The sequence below is a fragment of the Meleagris gallopavo genome, chromosome 4 (assembly GCF_905368555.1).
Source record: "Meleagris gallopavo chromosome 4, MGAL_WU_HG_1.1, whole genome shotgun sequence".
Classification (NCBI taxonomy): domain Eukaryota; kingdom Metazoa; phylum Chordata; class Aves; order Galliformes; family Phasianidae; genus Meleagris; species Meleagris gallopavo.
Window position 1 is genome coordinate 35485845 of NC_139407.1, and position 14207 is coordinate 35500051.

A 14207-nucleotide genomic window follows, 5' to 3' on the forward strand; every position below is an offset into this window, starting at 1 on the left:
CAGGTCATTCCTCAGGTAAGAATTACCTTGGATAAGCAGTTGCAATTTTAATTTCTTCTTCAATATACAAAGTGAAAAATATTATTGCTAGTCAAACTGAAGTCTGTTCTAATAAATACAACAAACTACTGCTATAAACATTTCAGTTACAATGATAGTCACACTCCCAGATGACACAAAATAGTCTAATTATCACTGAAGTCTTAGTAATAGTATAGTTTAAACTGTGACATTGTCAGTTAGTAACACCCATCCCCTTCTTCCAGTGGTATGCTTACATTCCAGTGTTTTTCTGTCTCCTAGAGTGACAGTGTTATTCAAGTAGAGTGGCTACTTGAATAGTAGTAGAGTATTCAAGTAGCTTTTACTGTTAATGTTATAAAGAGAGCTAAGGTACAGCTGCCTCTTTGTCACTAAAGAATTGTTACCACAGCTACAAGAAGCTAAAACCTACTAAGACCAAGAAAAGCCCAGAAACTTGATTAGGTCTGCAGTGCTAGTACAATGCTTGTAATATTTTACAATAGCAATGACAAATCATATACACTGGCTTTTAGACGCTGTAAATTTAGGACTCCTTAAGAAGTGTATTAACTCATAAAAATAAATCTAATCAAGTCAGCCTTAATTTTTCAGCTGGGAAAAAATTTTCTGGATTCCTTACAGTCACATGTGACATCACATCTATTTAGTAGTTTATAAATGTCAATCAATACTTTGCATCTTTGAGGAGTATTATATAATCAATATTAGTAGTAAATTATATTCTTTCATCTGTCCCTCCTCCACCAGAGACTTTAAAACTACTTAAATGTACATTCAAGATGTAGTGGCTTTCATGTAAGAAACTGCAATATTACATAGGTTGCTCTGAAAGTAATACCTCATTTATTTACATAGAAACTACGACAGATACAAGGAGCGCAATAACACTATTTGATAGAGCAAATACTCAGCTACAAAGCAGTAATTTTCATCTTAGTCATCACCATTAACCATGCATTTTCATCAGCAATGAACAAGAGTCTGCATGCTGCTTGTAAGAATCTGCACTAGCGGAAGTGACCAGAGTTGTTGTTGTCATCACTAATGACACCACCTCACAGCCACAGTTTGGTCTCCATAAATGATCAACACGCATCAATGAATGTCGGTGTATTTTTTCCACACAGAGGAATTCAGTGACAGACCTTTTCTTCATACATACTTCGACATCAGACACCGTTCTGTCAGACTGCCCCTCTTGCTGCCATCTGTCACAAGACAACAAAATGTAACAGAATATTGATGGGAAGGTTTAACCTTTACTACCATATCACCAACAATCTGCATCTGATGTCACAGGGCTACATCATAAAGTAGGAGGCATTACTTTTGGAGCAGCTCTCCTAAAATCTATCCAAGCTTAGGAAAGTACATTTTCTTAAATATTAAATACATAATCCTATGTCACCTGGAAACCTTTCTTGCGAAACTGTTAGCAGACATAGCTTTTAGGTTGCTTGAACAATTGCCTAGCTTCCTTAACTTAAAAGCTTTAGGGTAAAATCACCAGTGTTTACGAAAGTGATCACTGGAATAAACATGCAGTCATGATGTCTGATTCTTTTTAAAACTGCCTTATTTTTCCCAAAATAAATATTTCAACTAAGTTGTTGTATCAGAAACTGATAATTCAACTATAATCAAGGCTTTTTCATTGGTGACAAGCATTTCAAAGATTATGTTTTGTCCCAATTACAGCTCTTCCTGTTCTATTTTCCCATAATAGATGCATACCCAACACACCCTATCCTCATATTTTCCCCTGACTACATCTTGTTACCTACCTTCTGCACACCTTTGCTTTCTCATCAGAAGGAATCACTAAAATGGAAAACAAGCAAAAATGGTCTTACTGAGTTTACTTCATTAAAATAATTCTTTTGCTAATTTCTAAAATCCACTTTACAGTCCATCTTTGGCTAAATCCTAGTGCTGGAATATATGTAAGGTAGTAAATCTTTGTGAAAATACTGTGCTGAACCTATTGTAAATACATAGAGAAGAATTCTAATTGCTTTATTTCTATGGAAAAATTTGAATTGAGCCTGTGAAAGTTTGCCTGACAGTGCTAGCTGGCACCTGTTGTTTGTAATGCTTAGTAACCCTATTTATTTAGTTTTTCCAAAATGAAAGAGAACTTGCTGACTGATAGGGTCATGTAATTACTGCAACTTTATGTTGCCATAGCTGGGTGTTCACAAATGAATAGTTCAACCTTTACACTCCATTTATGCATAAGATTATTGCAACACGTTGCTATGGTGATGCCAATTTGATACAAGTGTAAATTTGTTTAAAAAAAAAAAAAAAAAAGAATAGCAGATTTGTTAGCCTTCTCAGAATACTTGCTTTTGCAAGGAAAGCTTTCATGAATTGTAATCCTACGATACCTTTTCTGTGGGGGAATGTTACATTGAAAACAGAAAAGTCCAGTATTTTTTTTCAGCAGAAGTATGTTCTCTCTGGCAGAATTTCATGATCTTGGAACTAGGTTTTTAACACAGCAGCACTAGTTCTGATAATTTCATTTTTTCTGTATCCCTCAGGTAGATTATGAATCTTAGAAAATCTTGGGAGGGTGGGGTGGGGGCTGGATTTTGATTTTTCTGTGGTATTCTGTGGTATTTCTGTGGCATAAGAACAACTTATCTAAGAGGTTAGGACATACTTTCATGATTCATTCTTTTGTTCCCCAGACATTGATAGGAAAATCCTTAAATCCCACAACGTTGTCTCAGCACAGCAGCAGATACGTTCTTCCCAAAGTCCCCAAAAAGACCAGAGAGAGCCTCTTTTTCCATGTTTGGCATGTATGTCAGCATTTTCTTTTTCACTGCTGGTTTAGCAGAACATACCTTCTAAATCACATTCCAATAGCTGTTCATCTGTTTCTGTTTCTACCTATTGAAAAGAAGGAGCACTTCAATGTCTATATTTTCTTTTCCATAAAGCTTAGGAATTGTGAGTAGAATCTGTAGTCTTGGAATATTTCTCATGGTATACTTCAGTAGTCTCAAATCTTTCCTTTTTTGTTGATAACATAAAGCAAACATAATGTAGTTTGTCCTCCATTTTTATTTATTCTTGAACTTCGAGCAGTTAGGCTTGTTAGTTTATGGAAGGTAGCAGGAAGAAAACATGATTTTTAATACCCTTAGGATATGTGTGTGCACATATGTGTTAAAAATAAAAAAGCAATGAATATTCTGTCAACTGGTATCTTGGTTTTGCAGTAGATGCAGAGATTGATTTTAAAAAGTTTACACAAAGTATAGACAAATTTAATAAAATTTATAATTATATATTATATAATATAAATATACAAATTTATTATTTGAATACTATTTAAATGCTGTGACTACCACTTTCTAAAATATTGATTTTGTATGATTGAAGAAGAGAAGTGAATCTCATATTTCCCATTTTTTTGAGATCTTTAAAAAGAAAACTTTTTTAACTTGGCTCTCTCTGCTGGATATGTAGTGGAATCACTTGATCTCTTGTTTATCATGCTGGTAACACAGTTTAGTAGATCTCCAAGGTATGGAATACACCTCAGCTTGCTCTTTTCCTTGGTAGCATCCTGAGATCTGTCATGTAGAGTCAAAGGGACCAGTTATTCATCTCATCACTGCAACACTTATGCTTTAGCAGGCATAAGAAAACTCAGTTGTTTTACCTTCTCTGTTGCTTTCAAAACAGTTTCCCAGCTGGCTGCCTGTAAAACTTCTGCCATTCTGGGCATCTGGCTTTGTATGTATTTATATCTCATTTCTCTAAAACATCAGGAGGCATTCTAACTACAGTGTGGCTGAACTACTGGCTGAGCTACAAAAGAAGACCATAAGAAATTTATAAATAAGTCTTGAGCAGCTGGCTGCCAGCTTTATTTTCAAGTATCTTTTTCACCCTGCATGTGTTGTAGAAGTCAAGACGTCTGTTAGAAAATGTTGCCTTTAAAAAAGCAACAATAAAACAAAAACAAGCAAACAAACTCCAGAAAACCCAAAAAGCAGGATATTCTGTGAATGTATTGTTAATGTTTCATTATTATAATTAGAAGTAATTTAGCATGAATTTAGGTATATTTTATCTGTGGGTTGATGGATCAAAAAAATACAAAATTTGAATACATAAAAGAAAAAGGCACAGGAAAATGTAATTATCTTTTCTTCCATCTCCCCAATTTCCAACTATCCTATGTATAAAATGGATTAGCTCAAATAATCGAATTAATGGAATTAACGGATGTGTTTCCTTATGCAGAAGGAGATGGCTAGTGGAAGAGGGCACTGATTTCTGCATTTTAAAGTTCTGTGGCAGTTCTGTGAAAATTTTAACTCCCAAAGAAAAAACTAAGGTCTGAATTTTACCCTCAAATACTTTCAGTGGGAAATATTTTCTTAAGGCTTTTTCTATTCCTGTATTACTCTTCATTTTTGCTCTATGAAATAGTGTTATTATGCTCTTTGTAACTGTTGTTGTTTCCATGGAAATAAATAGGAGGCATGACTTTCAGGACTATCTATGCATGCTATTTCAGGTTGAGTTGACTACAATGAAAATCCAGATCTTTGCACAGATGTGCCTTTAAGCTGTTGAGTTTTGAGATCTAGAATTAGTGCCAGACTGTCTCCACACTTTGCTATGTTCTAAGGGCATCTATTCAACAAAATATTCTTCAGCCCTTTATCTCTTTCCCATACACTGATAAGTCCTTCTGCAACTTTCTTACAGTTTTGTTTTTGTTGTTTTTTAAACAGTTTATAGTGTTCCTGTAGAACAAGACTTAAACCAGTGGAAAAATGCACAACTTGCTAGTATTTTTAATCAGCACCTATATTGGTATTCAATCTTTAAGTCAGATTGTTTTCAAACAGTTAACTGTTTAACCAATTGAATGTTCTAGCATAATCAGGCTCATTATGTTCAAGCAGTTGAAAGTTCAGTACACAAAGAGGAGGATAGCAATTATCTTACCCACATCCTTCACATGAACCACAGGTGGTGCTTGTACTCAAGACTGGAGTCCTGGATAATTTGTATCATCAACACAATTCTGTTTTTAGCTTTCTAATGTGTTTTAGAAGAAAAGAAATCAGCATTGAAATGATTGAAGTCATTTTTATGTTAATCCTCAGACTGCTGTGAGTAGGAGATGAATGTGATTTCAGACTTTCAGCAAATAAAAGTGAAGCAGTTAAGATTCTAAGCTCTGAAAATGCAAGACAACTGCTTATTCCACATATTCATTAAAACCAGATCCTAGCATATCCTAAAAATTAAAAATGAGCTGTGAAAGAATGTAAGTTTGCAGCTAAGGCAGAAAAAGAAAGCACAACAGCAGTAATACATTTTTCTTTGTTCATTAGGAACAGGTAATGTCACAACCAGTAATTTGACATTTTTAAAAACAATCATTGTTTTCTAGAATTTGCACAGGCCAAAGAAGTAAATTTACTTCAGCAGAACTGTTCATGGTAGTGTAAAATTTACCTGAGAACAGAGTGAAGGAAAGATGTATTGAATTGGAATGAAAATTATATTCACAAGACTTTTTGATGACAGAGTTACAAATAGTTTATTTCTTAAATTCAGCTTGACTTCTAGTTTTAGAATTGTTTCTTCATGATTATTAAAAATTCAGTCAAAGTAGACCATCAATAATGCAGTATTTTCCAGAACATTGTCTAGATTAGGTGTAGTTAGAACTGTATTACATAGGTTATGAAATTCGTACTAGAAATGCTCCCATTCAGAAGGGAATATAGCTTTCTTTGTCCTGATATTGAGCAGTAGTGTGACTTATTAAACACCTAATGTATTGGGGGTGTTACAGGCTAAATGCCACATGCTGGATTCCTCTGAGCAGTGCTTAGAAACAGAAAAGGACAGTAGACCTTTTTTTTTTTTTTTTTTTTTTTGAGACCTTAAAGGCTTAAAGGAAGTGCACGAGTAAACCATGGTTAACCACCACAACTGATTTGTTCTTAAACCATCATAGCAGAGGGTGAATACTGTAAACAGCAATGTAGGCATAAGTATTACTCCTTTTTTCACTAAAATAATTTCATAATTCTTTTTCTAGTGGGAGATTTAAACCAGTCTTATTCATGTAGTTAGTGTGACTTTTTTTCCAATAATAACTTTTTCAATTGTCACTTTTCCATCTTAATTTCAGGGGAGTAGTCTATTTATATAAAGGTCACATGTGCTATGAAGCACTGTGGTCCCCACTCATTTGAATGAGCATGCTGATGTTCCTGTTATGTATAGGCTAAATCATAGCCGTGTGATAATTTTTAAAAAATTTCTTTTAGTAAAAAGGAAAAAAAAAAAGTTTAATTTGGATGTGCTTATGTTTGAAACTATACTAGATGCTGAAGCTTTTTGCTATTTTAGAACTAGAAGTTTTGTCTGAGTATTGGCTTAAAGATTTTACCCTTCCATTACAAGTATTTGAAATACTTTCAAATTCAATTAGAACCTAATGAAATTCAGTTTCAACACAAAGCCTACATAAATCTAAAAAGAGAAAGATAATGAAAGAGACAAAAATCAGAAGTCTGCCTTTTTGTTAATAAATCTTTGCAATCTGTCCTCTACAAGAACCACATTTTCCAGTAATATTATAGCATTATAGACAATGGATGAATTACACCATTGTCTGGTTGATTATATATACAGGAAAAGATTAATGAAGTCAGGTAAAAGGTTGAACAAATTTAAAACAGGAGATTTTATTTCAATACACTTGTAGAGAGAGAACCTTCCTACCAATATTCCAGTACATGTAGTTGCTGCATGACAAACGGCTGCAGAGGGGCAGTCTGACAGAATGGAGTCTGACACAAAAGCACATATGAAGCCGAGGTGTGTCACTGAATTTCTCCATGTAGAAAAAATTGCACCCATTGACTTTCATCAACGCTTGTTGAATGTTTCTGGAGACCAAACAGCAGATGTGAGTGCAGTGAGGTGATGGGTGATGTGTTTCAGCTTCAGTGTTTCACCTTCACTGGTGCAGATTCTGAGAAGTGCAGCATACAGGCTCCTGTTAATTACTGGTGAAAATATCTAGCTAATGTGTTGAAAATTAGTGCTTTGTACTTGAGTATTTGCTCTATCAATAGTGCTATTGTGCTCTTCGTATCTTTTGTAGTTTCCATGGTAGTAAATAGGAAAAATTACTTTCAGAGCAACCCATGTACTTCATATGTTTTCGTGATCCTTTCTGCTGATAGAAACTCCTAGCTAACAGTAGATAATCATTGGAAGTATGGAAAAATTGCAAGATATGTGTAATTTAAACATAATCTTTTAGTAGACACAGATTCTTGCTTGTAAATATTAGTTTAATGTAGAGATCAAAGCACAAGAAAAACTTGATCATAATTAACAGCATGTAATGATTCCTTCTGTAAATTGTCACTGATTACACTGAGGATTATATGCTCTTCTGGCTAATGTTTCGTAATGCAAATATGAAAAAATGAAGTGCATGCAATCTGTTATTTTCTGAACACTCTCAATTGAAGACGTTTGCACAAAATGTTTTTCTGTTAATTTTAAGTGCATTTCTTCTTCCTCTGTCATACCTATAATATTCAGTATTCAGCTGACAAACAAAATGCATGATGTGCTAAAATGAAGACAGCTTTCACAGAAAAAAATGTTTCATGCTGTGGAAGTCTTCTCTCTCAGCACCTATTAATTACAGACCCTTTTTGTAATTGGTGGATATTAATATTTTTAAATATGTATGTGTGATTAGGAGTTTATAGATACCGATGTTCTGAATGAGCTGGGGATTTCAAGCGGTATACCAGAAAAGAATCTGATTTAATATCATGAAAAACCAAGGCCCCTGATCACCTGAGAACAATGGAATATAGTTTCTTGGCTTGTACCTAGAATCAATCACAAGTTTAATTGAGTTGTACTCACTGAGGAGCAAATTCATTGGGGAGCAAATACCTTATCAGAATCATTTGCTGGGATACCCCCACGTCTACAGAAAGAGAATTTTAGCTCCGACTTTGGAAGAAACACCTCTCCCGTGTATATTTCTGCATAAGAATTAACGATCTGAATTTATTTTGTTGCATAAAGCTTGTTAGTATATTCTCCATTTTGCATGACAGTTTTTAGCACTGTCTGAGGCTAACACAAATGTGTTAAGAATACAAATTACCCCATGTTCTCAGGCAAAAAGACACTGTCAAAGACTGAATTGTCAAAAGAAAAACTGTTAAGACGTGTTGATAAGTAGATTTGCAACAATCCCTATGTGACCAGATGGTGCACATAGGAAACTTCAAAAAATTAACCGTTTTGTTTTTTATGTTGGTAGCAAAACATATGTTTTCTATATTTAAATAAGATACTTTTACTGAAGAATTTCAAAGTAATTTTGACTTTTGTCAAAATGGCATTAGAAAAACTATTAGGCAAGATAATACAGCACTAAAGATGCTAACATTGTTTAGCATTTTAGAGAGCCTGTCTGAATACAGCTGCATCCTTCTTCTGTTACTTGTTTTATTATTTAGTCCAAAACTTCTCTTCCTTGTCTTTTCTATTGAGCATTGTGAATCTTGCAAAGCATCATCTTGTGGCATAAACTGGCCAGGTGTTTGGCCATATGGAAGACTTAAACATATATTAAAATATTAAAAAAAAAGAAGTAAAGCAGACAGTACAATTACCTAAGAAGAATATGGGAGAACAGGATGTTTTAATATTTCTTAAATTATTCATTTGAACCTCAGTCTTGATGATACCTAAAATAGTGTCAGGTCCACAATTCTTATCTTAAAGAATTCTAATACATTCTAATTAAACTGTTGTTTTGTGTGTCAGATCGCTGTTTAGAAGGCTGTGAAAACAGATACAAAGAGCACAAAAATGCTATTTGACAGAGCAAATTTTCAGCTGAAGAATAAAACAGGAGGCATTACTTTCAGGGCAGCTCTCACAAAACATATAGTTAATATATAAGTTACAAAGCTTATACTAATTACTAGTTTTTATAATTTTTTTTTTTTTAATTAAAACATAGAAAAAATAGAGCAACAAAACATAAAACTAGTAGTAATGGATTCACATTCTGGCAATGGTTTCCATTTTTAGTGAGGTTTCAAGGAGTTCAGTAGAGATCTTTGTTGAAATTTTACTCTTCCTGTGCTTCATCCTTGAAAATAACTGTTCACAAATGTATGTAACTTCCAAAAACTAATGGCATGAATACTGAGTGATTATGAGGTGAGGCATGTTTCTATCTGGTAAGATAGGGCTAATAAAAGTCTTCTGAAGAAACATAATCAGATTTTTGCTTGCTACTCTGTATATTTCATTTGAATATTCTTGAGTAACTTTTTTTATGTTGACTGAAAATGGAGTTGTAAATAAACAAAAAATGGATTTTTTTTTTCCCCATCTTGAAACCTCTTCTCAAATTTCTGTATCAGAAGGAAAAGTATGGCTGCATATTTTTTTTGCTGTTTAAAGGACTGTTTTTTAGCCAATGTATTAAAATCCACAAACTTATTTGCTGTAACTTAAGTTAGCACTGCACTGCATGCTCCTCGTGCTCTGATTTCAGCTTACAGGGGATTAATAGCACAGCGTTGTTTAGTTGGTGCAGAGTGATAGTTGCATGCCTGGGGAGGGTCACATGACAGGGCAAAGCTGCTGCCATGATGGCAGTGAGCAGGGGGTGAGCCAACTGTGAGCTGTGCTCAGCCATGTAGCCTGAGATGTGGGCTGGACATGCTTGCTGTAGTGATGACAACCCTACCCTTGACGGGGGGGATTGGAACTAGATGGTCCTTAAGGTCCCTTTCAACCCAAGTCATCCTATGGTTCCATGGCTTTATTTATTATAACGTGAAGAAGAAAAAAAAGAAAGAGCAATCAGAAAAAGACTGTTTTTTATAACAATCTGGCTAAATGATATGGTATTACCATCTTCCCTTCATGCCAGTGCTACTGCTAAGTCTAGTAGGGATGACATGCTAAGTCATATGTACTTACAAGGATTTCATCTGAGTCATCGCTACATTTTGTTTTTCAAACCTTTACATCTCTGATCCTTTTTATATGAAGAGGTTTATATTCTTTTGTTCAGAATTAAAACAGACCCATGCTGTTCTTGAGCACAGGTGATGTCTTCTTGTTTGTCTCTGGATTGTCCTCATTATGTCTGAATATACCGAATTAACCGTAGAACATGTAAAGTAATCTGGTAAGGATTCATGATTATGATTCTATGATTCTTCAGACATAAATTTTTCAGTATTTGGTTGACTGCTAGAGCAAAAGTTAACAAACAAACAACAACAAAAAAAGAATTTTTTTTTTAAACTGTCAACTCTCTTTACTTTTTTTCTATCTTTAAACTGGCACAGTTCAACTACAAATTTTTTTCAGAGAGAACATTTTGTCAATATATACACATAATTACAAAAATATAATTTAACCCCTAAGAGAATGTAGAATTACAAGCATTGTGCCTGGAGTACTCTGAGCATATTATTTTCCCTGTGAGTTACATGTGAGAAGATTCCCTTTATGAATATTTTAAGAATAAATAATTTTATGCAGTTTATTAAAGAAGAAAAGAGTTATCAAAAGTTTGTTGGGTTTGCTACACTTTGCTCCAAGTAACATTTTCTTTGGGTAACAGAGTTCTTTGGGTAATGAAGCCCTTCATTCTTGCCAATAATAATAGAGTTTGTAATGAGCATTTAAGTCCCAAAGGTTTTTTTTCCTGTCCACTGCTTAATTATGGTAACAAAATTATTTCTATCCATACTTAATTATAGATCTAGGAAGAATTGTGTTTTATACTCAGTACTCTTCACTCTCAGAATGTAGTCTTCAACTCCAATTAAAATCAAAGGAAATGCAAACATAAATAAAAAAAGATGGCATGTCATTTTACTAAAATTTTGTTGAAGTGCAATTTTACACAGACAATGGGTTTAGAAGAGCATAAAATCAATATAAAAATCAGGTTAAGGATGAAGGGAAGGATCATTTTTTTGTTTAGCCTCTATTTCACTTCAATTTCTCTCTTTGTCTTCCTTTGCTGTTTCCACACTGACTCCTGTTTTGCCTCTCCTTTATTTTTCTATTATCTAGTGTTCATTGTGCAATGTAATTGAAGATACTGTTACATTTTTCTCAAAAAGCCAATCTTAAACCATGTCTCACATCTTTCTCTCAGCGGTGAAGATCTGTTTCTCTTGCACATGCAAAAACATGCAAAAAAAAACCCAAATATGTTAGTTGATTTTCCTTCCTTCTTCCATTTCCTCACAAGAGAGGGCTAAAATGTTTCTGATGGATTTACCCTTGAGAGATAAATGAGAACATCCAAACCTTTATGAATTGGAAATCAATGCACATAAAGGAAAAAAAATAGACAAATTATCAAGCAAATAGTTTGCACAGTTAGTTAACTATTGAAAAAAATAAGACCATTTTATTATCCCTAGTTAAGCTGGTAAACTGCCGTGTGATCAATTCCAACTACATTCTCAAGTCTTACTGACTTAAGTATACACTGATAGAAGCTTAGTGCTTTTCATGATAGTATCTAATTATTTTTTAAAATGTGATCAGCAATAATATTTTCCTTTGCATTTGGAATGGTTGTTCATGCTTTGTGTGCAATTTTTTAAAATCTTTTAAAGTTTATACTGATATTTCTTCACATTGCTGTGCTAAAGTTCCATATTGGAAACTATATTAAGGAAAATATTTGTAACTGAGAGTCCTGTAACCAATTTTATATCAGAACATCAGATGTTCTTTTGCATCATGGAATGTGATTTTTTTGCATTGGTAAGGCCTGTATACTTTTACTGATGTGGAGGAATATGGAATGAAGTAGGGAAACAAAAAGTAGAACCAGTCAGACAGGGTACTGGAAGTAGGTTAGAAATGGGCTAAATCTGGAAAATGTGTGATACTATTATGTCATTAGTAAGGGAATCCATATGTCTCCCAAGGGATAGTTAAATCGAAAGTGACAAAACCTTTTTATTTTTATCTGAGTCAACAAAAACAGTATTTCATAAAAACATAATCTTTCATCAACTTGACATTCTAGTACACTTCTTCTTTCTTCATATGGATTATTTAGTCAACTCCTTTAATATCTTGTTGCATTAATACCTAAAGATGGAAGTGTTCAGTAAGATGATCATTATACCAGACTATTTATAATATAGGTTATACATGATATACAGGGATGATTAAAAAACTGAATGACAGGGAGAGAATTAAACAGTTATGGAGAAAATACTTTCCCAAACTAGCATACACAATTCAAACCAATGGCTACGTCAAGTAGGAAATCTGTGCACATTTTTCAACCTTTAATATATATTTAAAAAAAAAAAGAGTCAATCGTCAATAATCATATGTCAGAAAGGTAGCAGATCTCCCAGTGAGGCTTGTGTAGGCAGGAATGATGGAGTGAAGGATGTTAATTTTCTCTGAAAATTTAAGGAAAAATGGTTTCCTCTGAAATATTTTTTTTTTCCAAAATATAGCATACATCAACCAACAACGGCTGCTTTGTTTAGAACAACTATGGGTGGCAAGACCAGAAGAAAGAAAATAAAGAAAATTCTTAGATGTCAGTCATCATTTATTGGAAAAACAAAACAAAACAGAGTTTTATTTCACATGAAAATATACTTTATTCAGACTTCTTCCAAGAAATTGGAATTTAAGTCATAAATGCTATTGTCTGTGGATATCCCAAAATTATGTATGTATATATATACAGAGAGAGAGAGAGAGAGATGTAGCAGTGTAGATCCTAAAAACCTAAGCATTTTTTTTAACTAAATGTGCATCCTTCACTAATTTTGATTCTTGAGGTGATGTGAGGGAATAAACTCATATGCTATTTCAAAACAGTAAGAATGGAAAGAAAATGGGGGGATTATACATTTAATAGCTTGAGCCTTGACTCAGAGTTCACATATTGATTGTTTTAGAACCATCATCTGTTCTAATTTCAGAGGGATATTTGATTCTCTTCACCCACTATGGATACGGAATTACTGTATATAGCAGTAGCAGAAAATTTCCTTGCTTATGTTAAGCACTAGTGTAAAAACAGATTATATTTTATCTGGATTGTCTTCTAATGTTTAAAAAACGTGTATTTCCATTTTTTTTAGGGGAAAAGTTTCGCATTAAGCAATAATCAGACCAGACTCAGCATCAGCAAGGAAAAGATCAGTGTAAGTTCCATTTAGTGATAAAGAAACCTCAGAACATTATTTTCTTACCTAATGGAATAATTACATAGAAGTGTTAATGGAAAAATCTGTTGGAATCTTTCTTGTTGCCATATAGTTTTACTTTGTTCCTGCAGCCTTTCTCTCAGCTTTTTTTTTTTTTTTTAATTCATACATAAAATTAAAATTTTTGTCTTGTCTCAATTTATTTCTGATTTCTATTTCCAGTGGATATGATATTTCTGAAACTTAATGAAATTAGCTTTTTAAAATCTGTAGTATGTTTTTTTATTCTTCTCGGTAATTTCTATGATAAATATCAAGTGTTTGTGCAAATGCAAGCATACACAAAGAAAACTTAATCTAGCTATGGAAGAAACACTATCTAGGACCAAAATACTGCTGTCAGTATTGCAGGGCTAGTATGACGGATTATCTTAAGGTATTTCTTAGTAGATGTGAATTTATTGTGAAGTTATCAAAACTTGAGACTATACTTTCAGTCCTGCCTAAAAAACAAACAAACAAAAAAAAAACCTGTTTGAAAATGCTAAATAATTTGGGACTTTTTAATATAAAATTGCCTGGAGATTTTTGGATTATTTGCAGAAATAACTTTGAACTGTGACTTTGGCTTAATCAATACATTCATGAGCCTTAGGCTTCTGTACTCTTGTTTGTTGACCCACTGCACTATTTTTGTGACTGGATGTCAGCTTTGAGAAATGACCTGCCTTTTCATATGAGTTTAGGAGTGTGTGCCATATTTGGAAAGGTTTTCATTAAATTCTCTCTACTGTAAAAGTTCTCATAAAAGCAACATATTTTAAGAAGAGGAAAAACAATGATAGAAGTTTTAGCAGCTTGTAACAACTTCAGGGACTTTTCAAGGGTATCATA

At 33.5% G+C, this 14207-nt stretch overlaps 1 protein-coding gene across 8 annotated transcripts in view; it reads left to right on the plus strand.

Annotated features, from left to right (window-relative positions):
• LOC104910714 (uncharacterized) overlaps positions 1-14207 on the plus strand; it is a 288940-nt gene that overhangs the window by 105703 nt on the left and 169030 nt on the right. For all 8 annotated transcript variants that reach the window (XM_085222846.1, XM_085222850.1, XM_085222849.1 and 5 more), the window contains exon 8: positions 13248-13310. The gene's annotated coding sequence lies outside the window, so the exon portion shown is untranslated. The remainder of the gene's footprint in view (positions 1-13247; positions 13311-14207) is intronic.